The sequence below is a fragment of the Somniosus microcephalus genome, chromosome 18 (genome assembly GCF_052327205.1).
Source record: "Somniosus microcephalus isolate GS21.2 chromosome 18, FLI_Smic_1.0, whole genome shotgun sequence".
NCBI classification, from domain to species: domain Eukaryota; kingdom Metazoa; phylum Chordata; class Chondrichthyes; order Squaliformes; family Somniosidae; genus Somniosus; species Somniosus microcephalus.
In genome coordinates, this window is record NC_141004.1 from 31225786 (window position 1) to 31234657 (window position 8872).

Consider the following 8872-nt stretch of genomic DNA (forward strand, 5'->3'; position numbering starts at 1 on the left):
CTCCTTGAGGCTATGGTGGGACATGGGCAAGGCTCACGTCCGTCTCTTCTGTCAGGAGTACGTGAAGGGGTCGACCAAGAGGCGGGAAGCCCGGGTCGGGCGGTTGGAGAAGGAGGTGCTCGACCTGGAGTCCCGTCTCGGTCAGGTCGTCAAGGACCCGGCCCTGCGGAAGGTGTACGAAGAGAAGAAAGGCGCGCTGAAGGACCTGCAGCTCGTCAGGTCCCGAGGCGCATACGTGAGGTCGCGGATCCAGCTCCTGCAGGACCTGGACCGCGGCTCCCCCTTCTTCTACTTGCTGGAAAAAAGACGGGGGGTCCGTAAGCAGCTCTTGGGGCTGCTGGCCGACGACGGATCTCTGGTCTCGGATCCGGAGGGAATCAGCGTGGAGACCCGCGCTTATTACGGGGCTCTGTTCTCTCCGGATCCGTCCAGCGAGGATGCGCGCAGAGTTTTGTGGGAGGACTTGCCGAAGGTCAGCCTGGAGGGCACCGAAAAATTGGACGCTCCGCTAAGCCTGGCGGAGCTGACCGGCGCCCTCCGCCAGCTCTCCAGGGGAAAGTCCCCGGGACTGGACGGGCTGACCGTGGAGTTCCACAGGGCGTTCTGGGACGTCTTGGGGGCGACTACGCGCGGGTCCTGGGGGAAAGTTTGGCGACCGGGGAGATGCCCCTCTCTTGGCGCAGGACGGTCATTGTCCTGCTGCCTAAGAAGGGCGATCTCCGCCTCCTTAAGAACTGGCGCCCGGTCCCCCTCCTCAGCACGGACTATAAAATCTTTGCCAGGGCCATGTCTGCTCGCCTTGGCACCGTGCTGGTCCACATGATCCACCCCGACCAGTCCTACAGGGTCCCGGGCCGGACCATCCACGATAACATCCATCTGGTCCGGGACCTGGTCCACCACTCCCAGAGGGCTGGCCTGTTGGTCGCCTTCCTTTCCCTGGATCAGGAGAAGGCTTTCGACAGGGTGGATCACGAGTATCTCTTCGGGACTCTGCGCGCATTCGGATTCGGGACGCATTTCGTCGCCCGGATCCGACTTCTGTACGCCGCCGCGGAGTGCCTGATTAAAGTTAACGGGTCCTTGACGGCGCCCCTTCGCTTCGGGAGGGGGGTGCGTCAGGGATGCCCCATGTCCGGTCAGTTATACGCCGTTTGCGTGGAGCCTTTCCTGCGCCTCTTGCGGAAGAGGTTGACGGGACTGGCTCTGCAAGGGCCGGGCATGGAGGTGGTCCGCTCGGCTTACGCCAATGACGTGCTCCTCACGGTCACGGATCCCGCTGACTTGCGGAGGATGCGGGAATGCCAGCAGATTTACTCGGACGCATCCTCCGCCAAGATCGACTGGGAGAAATGTTCCGGACTCCTGGTGGGTCAGTGGCGGGTGGACTCCCTGCCGGAGGAGTTCAGGCCTTTCGCCTGGAGCACCACGCACCTCCTCTATTTGGGAGTCTACCTTAGCCCTGCCGAGGACGCCTGGCCGGCGAACTGGCAAGAGCTGGAGGCCAAAGTCACCGCTCGCCTAGGACGCTGGACAGAACTGCTCCGAGTGTTGTCCTACAGAGGTCGAGCGCTGGTCATAAACCAGCTGGTGGCCGCCATGTTGTGGTACCGGTTGGTCACTTTGATCCCTCCCCCTGCGTTTGTCGCCAAGATGCAGAAGAAGCTCATTGACTTCTTCTGGGACAAAAGGAAGCACTGGGTCTCTGCCGCGGTTCTGTGTCTCCCACTTAGGGAGGGCGGTCAGGCGCTGGTGTGCCTTCGCACCCAGGCTGCCACTTTTTGTCTTCAGACGCTGCAGAGATACCTGTACGTCGAGAATCCTCCGAGATGGTGTGCGCTGGCGACGTTTTTCTTCCGCCAGCTGCACGGCCTCAATTACGACACGCAGCTCCTGTTTGTGAAAGTGGGCGGCAGGCGTGCCGGCCTGCGGGAGCTGCCTGTCTTCTACCAGGAACTGCTATGGGTTTGGAACTACGTCGCTTCCAGGCGGAGCTCTCCCCCGTCAGGAGCGGCGGCTCTCCTTCGGGAGCCGCTGCTCACGAATCCGCACCTCCACGACCGCGGGTTCGGGCGGCTGGCGGAGGGCAGGGCTGTGCCTGGCAAGGTGACCAGAGTCGGGGACTGCTCGATGGCGGAGGAGCGGGCTGGACGGCGCCGGAGGAGCTGGCGCAGCGCCTGTCCTGGGCTAACGTCCGGCTCACGGTCGAAGCCATCGAGTCGGTGAAAGTGGCACTGGGCCCCAACTCCACTAGGTGTATTGAGGCGGCTCAAGCATGTGGGGCGATCCCGTCCGAGCTTACCCCCATTCGGACGGAATTCCTCATCGGCTCCCGGCCCCGAAACTCCCCTCGGGAACCGGCGCCTCACAACTTGAGCCATCTCGAGGAAATACCCTCCGTGCCTTTTCATTCCGCGCGGAGGGGTTTCCTGTACGGGCTGCTCCTGCACACTCTCCACTTTGCCATCTTTGTCTGCCGTCCAGACACGCCTTAGCGTGGCATCTTGCTGACCGGCGGAGGCGGAGGTCCCCAATGGAGGGCTCTCTACGCGGGGGTCCTCCCTTGTTCCATCGGGGACTTGGCCTGGAGGGTGTTGCACGGAGCGGTCCCGTGCAATATGGTTTTAAGTAGGTTCACAGACTCCCAGGCCGCCTGCATTTTTTGCGGCCTGGAGGAGTCCGTGTTTCACGTTTATGTCGAGTGTGAGAGGTTGCAGCCCCTCTTTCACTACTTGAAGGGGCTGCTCCTCGATTTTTGGTTGCACTTCAGTCCCGCGCTCTTGATCTACGATCACCCGGTGCGGAGGGGAGCGGGCAGGTTGGAGGACCTCCTCGTGGGACTGCTCCTGGGCCTGGCCAAGAGAGCCATCAATTGGTCCAGGCAGCGGGCGGTCGAGGGGGTCGTCCGGCCAGATTGCCTGCCTCTCTTCCGCGGCCATGTTCGCGCCCGGGTGGCCCTGGAGATGGAGCACGCAGTGTCCGCCGGTGCGCTTGAGTATTTCCGCGACCGGTGGGCGCCGCGGGGACGGGAGTGCATCATCAGCCCGGAAAACCAAATTTTAATTTGATTTGTTAAGTTTTAGTTGAACTTTTGTTCATTTACAGTCCAATTTGGGTTTTTTTTGGGGTCCAAACTAGAAGAGTACCCTCTGTTCAGTAAAATACCTGTTTAATTGTTCTCCCGAAGTCCGTGTATTATTGAGGTGCGGACTTAACAGTAGATTCACAATTCAAATATTTAGGGGTCGATTTTAACTCAGGTGTGGGGAATTGTCAGGTTCCCCGAATTTGGTGTTTCCCACACGAATCTAAATGGGTCTGTGAGATTGATGCAATTTTAACTCAATTGGCCAATTGATTTCCAACATGTGGGAAGCCTTGGCAATTGAGTATTTCCAGTCGGAAAGTCACAGATTATGATGTCATCATTGCTGCTGCTTTTAGGGCCCACAGCAAGCCTTGCTTCTTCTGCAGGCTTCCAAACTTAACCATTGAGATGGCACAGGAGCCTGCAGGAGCAACGGCCAGCGGGAGGGCAAGAGCTGCCCCCAAATTTGATGAGGCTTCACTCCAGGCATTGCTGGATGGTGCTAGGGCCCACAGGGAGGTCCTGTTCCCTTCTTCAGGGAGGAAGAGGCCTCCCAGTCAGACCAAGGCTGTGTGGATACAGGTGGCTGGTGAAGTCAACTCCTTGGGGCTCACACGGCGCACCTGGATGCAGTGCAGGAAAAGATTCCATGACCTTCATCGCACTGGAAAAGTACTGTATGAAGTTTCCATCACCCTCAATCTGACCCCCATTGCCTTTCCTCACCAGCACTCAGCTTTAGCAATCTCTTCCTCCACATCCCACTAGACACTCGCATCCATGCATCCTTACCCATTCCCTCTCTCTCTATGCTCACATTCACATAACTATTCCACCATGCAGCCCTCATACTCCCTCTCACTCTGATGCTTTGAACACAACTGACAACACACAGGGAGGGCCCTTGGTCTTGCAACCTCACTCCATCTTTGTCTCCTTCTAAGTATCTATGCTATGCAATCTCTGCACTCACTCCTTCATTCTCACTCAACCTCCACTTGTCTCCCTCATTGCAGGAAAAGAGAGCTCACAACAGGAGAGAGCGAGCCAGGACAGGAGGAGGGCCGCCCTCATTAGCCCAGCTCATCCCTGGGAGGAAGGCGTCCTGGAGATTGCCGGGGCTGACCGAGATGTGGACATTGGGGAAGGACAGACAGGAGCATCCCCGCAAGCTGGTGACAGAATAGTTTTCTATCTCTCTCATTGGCATTGCATGAGTCGCTGATAATGATTCTGAAGCTATATCATATGGACTTATGATCATCTGCAAAATGCAATGTGCATGTAACCTTGGCATCACATCTCTAACTTTTTCCTTGACTCCCCCACAGGACCATCGAGAGCCCCCATCCCCAGTGTGCAGGAGGAAGAGCCTGAGATGCCAGACTCCTCAGAGGAATCTGCAACCTCTGAGGGCGCAGCATCAGCAGAAATAAGCGCACCCAGTACCAGCGCAGACACTCACACCTCGGTGGGACCTTCGGGACATAGAGCAGTGTTGTCACCTGGTGTATCACAGCTCACAAGTGAGCATCAGCAGATTGTGGAGACAGGGACAGCAGTGGAGAGTCCTCGTCGGAGGGCGCAGGATTCTGCCAGCTTGGTTCAGCTGCATGTTGACCCTCTGCCTCTGGGTCCATCCATAAGATCAGAGGTGATGGAACTCCATGCACAGATGCAGGAGTTTCTGGCAGGTTTTGTCTCTAGGGTCGCTGCGAGTGCGGAGCGAATGGAGGAGTCCATAGCGAACATGAGCAGAGCCTTTGTGGAGTCATTGGCGCATGAACGCATCAACATGGAAAGGATGGCTACCTACGTGGAAATGATTGCTGCCTCAGTGGTAAGGCTGGCTACGGTAGAGGAGAGGAGGACTACGGCCATGGAGGAGGTTAGTCGCCAGGGTATGGAAAGCATGGTGAGTGTTCAGAATAGAATGACATCTCTGGAGGAGCGATGGGCATCTATTGAACAGAGAAACCAGGCCTTCATGGAAGTCCTTCTGAGTAGGACTGCCATTGCAGATATGGGTCCCCATGGCCCCCCTGATGTGCTCTCAAGCCACTTGCAGGCACTGAGGGGGACCTGACCCATGAGAGGGAGGTTGGTGGCAGACCTCAAGGAAGTGGGGGCTCCTCTCCAAGCGCTCACACTTCCATGCCACTGCAGAGCCCTCGGTCAGAGCCCCACCGGAGTCCACACCCAACTGAGATAGACGTCTCAACTCCTGCACAGCCACAGGAGCAGCAGACTGCTGATGAGTCCTCACAGGCTTGCCACACCAGAGGACGCCCGCCAAAGGTGTCGAGACAGGAGCAGCAGGAAAGTGAGCAAGGGGCCTCCATATCTGCTGAAGCCACAGGGGAACCACTACGTAGGAGCATGCATAAGAGGAAAATAAAGCACAAATAGTCACAAGGGTAGTCACTTGGGTGAAATGTTGTATATTCTGTAAAAATGCCATCAGTTGTTTGTTTTGCATAAAAATTCTGATGGCAACTTCTGCAGATGTGGCATGTGTCATTTCACGAATGGGGCTGGAGGTCCTCTAATGCCAAGAAGGAAAAAAAGGCATCCCATGCTTCTGGTAGATGCCTCAGTTGAGGAAGCACTGGGTGAGGCTGGCGAGAGGGGTTTCGCAGGAGGTCACACTGGAGAAGTGTGTGAGGCTCCAACCTTCCACAGGTGTAGTTAAACCTGGTAAAAGTTGCCCCAGGCCTGAGACAACAAAGTCCTGCCACCTGCAAATGATGACTGATCAAATCTCCTCTTTAATGTTGGACCTGCAGCTGATAGTCAGCAAACCAATAGTGCTCACGCCAGGTTTCACAGGCGTGATCCCCACCAGGCGTGTTTTACGTGGGAAAAGGGTTAAACAGGCAAGGACCTGTTAAAATGGGATTATAAAGGCCAATGAGTGCTGTTTAAGGGCCCTGGCGGGACTGATTCGGGACCATCAGACATACCTGGGTTAAAATGGCTAGGTGTTGATTAACCAGGCGGCGGGGGGGGGGATCCCAACCCCCAGGTTTTGCGATTTTAACCCCCCACACGCCTCAAAGCCCGCCTGGCGGCTGAGTTAAAATTGAGCCCTTATTGTCAGTACAAAGTCTAAACCACTTCAAAACAACAATAAACTTTCAGTGTAAATTGAGGGTGAAGAGCCAAACTGATTCTGAAGCAATGTGGACTGAGGCCTCTTCTTCCAAAGAGTCTCACCTTGCTTCGTATTGATGTTGGCATCAATATAGAACCATTAAGAGACCTCTATCCCAACTTGCTAAGGCTCCTTCGACAGCACCTCCCAAGCCCGCGATCACTACCACCTACAAGGACGAGGGCAGCAGGCGCATGGGAACACCACCACCTCCATGTCACACACCATCCTGACTTGGAAATATATCACCATTCCTTCATCGTTGCTGGGTCAAAATCCTGGAACTCCCTCCCTAACAGCACTGTGGGAGTACCATCACCACACGGACTGCAGCGGTTCAAGAAGGCGGCTCAGCACCACCTTCTCAAGGGCAATTAGGGATGGGCAATAAATGCTGGCCTTGCCATCAGCGCCCACATCCCGTGAATGAATAAATTAAACAATGAAATTAACAACTGGACTATTTTTCATGAAATTATTTGATTCAGTTGAATTCCTGCAATCCTGAATGTAGCATGACAATTTTCAAAGCTATGCCTTCATAAATAATATTGGGAATACTTAAATATGGGTGTGAATTATACAATGAATAAGAACCTTAATATTAATTTCAATCCAGAGATATGTTCAAAGTTGTGTTGTTTACAGCGATCTTTTTAATTACTCTAGTCTTGTACTTTCAAATATGTGAAGGAACAGTTTCTGCCAACTTTGCTTCTGGTTTTGCCTTTGTACATTTTAATTTGCTGTGGACATTTCTGTTGGAAATAATAATTGCAATGGGACTGACTGATGCATAGGGTGAGGAAAAGAAAACTCGGAGGTCTGAGCTGAGAGAGGTCTGCATGGTTTTAGCGACACTCAGGGTGTAAATCCACAGAATGCTATCAACGCCAAAGAAAGGAACATAAAGAGTTACCAAAGTGACTGTCATGAATCTTATCATTCATGAAGAAATGACTCATGAAGTAACACTGGGCGACCAGCTGGTGGCGCTGTCCAAGGAGTAACTAGAACTCATGGTTGTGAAACAGTTGATTAAAGCCTTGTTTTATACTCAAGCCAAGTGATCAGTAGTCTTTTTACATCAGTGACCACCGCTTTGGCTGCTCGGGTCTCAACTGTGGATCCCTGTTTTTTGTTTGAACTCCGAATCCTTTTTACTTGCTGCCTGTGTCTATACAGGACTAGCAAAATGTAAGCACTAGTTAGTAGCATAAGGACAATGGGAATGACATCTCTGGAGGTCTGCAGCGCACCATTAGCAAGCTTTACTGTCTGCGAGGGGAATTTCACAAAGCAGTACTCAAGATCCACCGCAAATTTGTTGTTAGTTATTTGCTGAGGAAATAGAAAATAATATAGCTGGAGTACTTAAGGACATATTCAGCAGCCATAGAATGACAAGAACAGCATCAAGGTATTTTGCTGCTTGGCGCTTAACAGTGGACCATTTTGAAGTGACTGGCGCCAAAGTAATACATTGAAAGCCACTAAGTAGAAAAGTCAGCTAGATTGACAAAGATCTGGTGGTTCTGTAAATGAAAATTACAATTTTGCAACCGTAGTCGTCAAAGAGTTGCTTTAGTCCAAACGCTGCTGTGGTTTCTGGGAATGCACCTTACCAATACCACTAGTAAATTCACAATGGCTAAGTTGGACACAATTGTATCTGCTGGGAGGAGCTTGTGATCACAGTAGGCAATGTGGATGAATGGTGCAATGATAGTCAGATTACCTGGGATTCCAATCGCTGTTAACAGGAGGTAGAGTGTACATTTCACAATACTCCTTCCTTCCATAATACTCTTTTCTTTAAAATTATTTGTGCTTATTAAAAACATTTTGTTCTGGTGCCTGTGTTAAACAAAAAGAAATCCACATTCTCTTGACAGAAACAATCAAACAAATACAATAACTTCACAAGCGATCACTTTAACAACAACTGAATTAGTTATATAATGCATTTCGCTATTGAAAAGAAGTGCTAACATTTACAGGTATGCCCTAAATGAAATTAAAGTACTATTTGAAGAAAAAGTCTTTGTTTTATTAGCTGTGGCCAGATGGTTTCATAATCAGTGTGCAGTCCATTTTTAACAAAATTAAAATCCTTTTTAATGCCAAGAAAAAATAATTAATTTTTAAATTAAGAGTTATTTCAATCAAGATGAACATATTAATACATTTCATTATATTTAAAGGTCAAAATTCTCAGGTAGCATATGTATGCTCATAGGTCATGCCTACACAACACTCTATTTTTTTCTCCTTTTACTGTATTTCAATTTGTGTTTAACTCTAGATTAGATTGGAACAGGTTTTATGAGCCATTTTATATATTGAATCAACCCAATTTTCAATTCTGAGTTGTTCAGAAGACCAGGAAATATTTTGTGATGATGTGAAAGTGATGATGTTCATAGACAAGGGTGAAAATATCTAAGCCGCAAAAACAGTGCTGTCACGAGCACCAACACCCTTGTTGCGAGGGGATTTCACTGGGTGTCTCCAATGACACTGGCGTTGGGTCACTTGTCATTAGAGGCAATACCGTGAAGAAAATGACGTATTTGAAGGGCAGGATTTTCATTGGGCCGTGGAGGCAGGATTGGAAGCGTGCGGGTGGT

At 51.6% G+C, this 8872-nt stretch overlaps 1 pseudogene; it reads right to left on the reverse strand.

Annotated features, from left to right (window-relative positions):
* Positions 1-6921: 6921 nt before the first annotated feature.
* On the reverse strand, positions 6922-8044 carry LOC147105189 (olfactory receptor class A-like protein 1; annotated as a pseudogene).
* Between the last annotated feature and the right edge of the window lie 828 nt (positions 8045-8872).